This window comes from Palaemon carinicauda, chromosome 18, assembly GCF_036898095.1.
Source record: "Palaemon carinicauda isolate YSFRI2023 chromosome 18, ASM3689809v2, whole genome shotgun sequence".
NCBI classification, from domain to species: domain Eukaryota; kingdom Metazoa; phylum Arthropoda; class Malacostraca; order Decapoda; family Palaemonidae; genus Palaemon; species Palaemon carinicauda.
The window spans coordinates 17,445,698-17,448,197 of NC_090742.1; the positions used below are offsets into that span (position 1 = coordinate 17,445,698).

At 35.2% G+C, this 2,500-nt stretch overlaps 1 protein-coding gene across 1 annotated transcript in view; it reads left to right on the forward strand.

Annotated features, from left to right (window-relative positions):
- LOC137657645 (uncharacterized) overlaps positions 1 to 2,500 on the forward strand; it is a 444,763-nt gene that overhangs the window by 175,725 nt on the left and 266,538 nt on the right. The gene's annotated exons all lie outside the window — the stretch shown is intronic.

The following is a 2,500-nucleotide window of genomic DNA, read 5'->3' on the forward strand; positions in this document are numbered from 1 at the left end:
GTTCGGTGGCATTGCCATACGTATAACTATTCGGTCTCGCCCCTTCCCTCGGGTAGGGGGAGAGGGAGTAGTTATACCCTGGTAAGAGGAAGGTTCCCCGACAGGAAATTAGGGAGGAGATGGGATGAGTTGAATCTATGTGTTTGTGTGCATATATATTTAGATATTTAGAAGTCATTTTTGACGGTCGCGTACACTAGCAAACATATAAATATTAATTAATAGTCATGTTATCCCTACACCCATTAGACGGAAACCCCCTTTCTCTCTCTCTCTCTCTCTCTCTCTCTCTCTCTCTGTATATATACATATATATATGTATATATATATTATATATATATTTATATATATATGTATATATATATATAAATGTATATATATATATATATATATATATATGTATGTATTTGAATACATTATATATATATATTTTTTTAAACGAATAAAGACAAAATTTTTTATTTGTTTCCTCAGATACCTCGAAATTTGTCTGAGGAAGGGTTAGACGATTTGTCCCCGGAGCTTGAGGAAGAGATGACCTACTCCATTTTCGTCTCCCCAGAATTCATCGATTACCATGGCTCTGGGGATTACTTCGTCCGGGTGAAGCAGCAAGGTGAGAGAAATCGTTAAAGTAAGGGGGTTCAGATAGGTACAGTATATATATATATATATATATATACACACACACACAATTATATATATATATATATATATATACGTATGTATATATATGTATATATATACGTATATATATATTTATATATATGTATATATATATATATATATATATATAGGGTGTGATAAATTTTGCATATTTAGACGTAAATAAGCCATATATTTTGATACATTAATATCTGGATTCGCTTATCGACCTCGGGATGAGAGCCCCAATGCGGAACCACTCAAAGACAATAGCTTCTGACCGGCCAGGAATCGAACCCTGGTCCAGGAAGTTTGTGATGACAGTGACACAGCCCTTAGCCACGGAAATGTGCATATATATATATATATATATATATATATATATTTCTGAGTGGGGATGCCTTAACGTGGTGAAAGGGTTTGTGTATTGCCACGATCAGCAAAGCTGTATTAGTCTGGGCCACCCATGCTAGGTTTGTTTGCTGTGAGCGACCAGACTAAAATATCCCACCATCACCAATCCGCAGTGGCTATCGTGGTGAAGAAAATTGCCAAACGCCAAACCCCATACATGAATAAGGACATGTCTGAGGCCTTTGTACCGCAATGGACTAGATACTTGCTCTATTTGTTATATATATATATATATATATATATGTACTGTATATATATATATATATATGTGTGTGTGTGTGTGTGCGTGTGCGTGTGCGTGTGCGTGTGCGTGGGTGTGCGTGTGTGTGTGTGTGTGTGCGTGTGTGTGTGTGTGCGTGTGTGTGTGTGTGTTTAATGATAATAATTCACAGGAATATTACACAATTTGGAACCTATTTTTTTTCAAATTTAAGATCGAGTAATTAGATCAATTTTTCTATGCATGGAAAGATAAATACTCCATCACTTTAAAACAGAATAAAGGACCCAAACAATTAATAATCATGAATTTGTAGAAAAAAAAAATGAATAAACCTACTTGTGCACTAATATCCTAAGTAAAATCTTTAGTAACGCCCTGTGTTAACAATGCCAATTTAAGTTATCTTTGATTTATACTGATACTTGTTTTCCTAATTTCTTTTTGTGATGTTTGTATGAATCAGTGATAAAGACTACAGTCGATCATTACATAATAACTTCGGTATTATTGATTTAGTAAAGTAAATACATCAGACGAATATCGGGAGTTAAATGGCAGGACAGGATTAGAAATGAAACAATAAGAGAGATTACTTGAGTGCCATATGTGGATGAGATCATGATGAAGGGTAGGTGAAGATGGTTTTGGGCGTGCTCTTCGCACTCCCCAAGAGAGATTAGTTCACCAAACCTATAACTGGGCTCCACAAGGCACTAGAAGAGTTGGAAGACCCAGGCCTACACGGTTGAGGATTGTGAAGCGTGAAGTAGATGATGAATTGAGAAGTGTTAATTAAAAAGCTCAAGATAGAGACGACTGGGGAAATCCAATCTATGCCCTTTGCGTCAATAAACGTAGGAGGAGATGATGATGATGATGGTGAATTACATAATATAATATTGGTTAAAAACGGAGTAACATTGATATCATTATAGCATGAATAAAAAAAAAAAATTCTATGTAACAACTACAGTAGTCTTCAAATGGAAGTGGTTTCTGTAGTTGTAAACATCGGGAAATGGTACAATTTAGTGTTGACCGAACCACTAAATTCGAAAAAAAAGCTTTTCCCAAATGAAAGAAGAAAAGTAGAACGGGACAAAGTAAAAGAAGTTGAAGGGATAAGTAGCAATACACTATTGGGAAAAAAATATTCCACGTTGTAAGGACTCTTTAGCCCCTCATTCATGGAATATTGTATCCTGAAACCTCATAAAG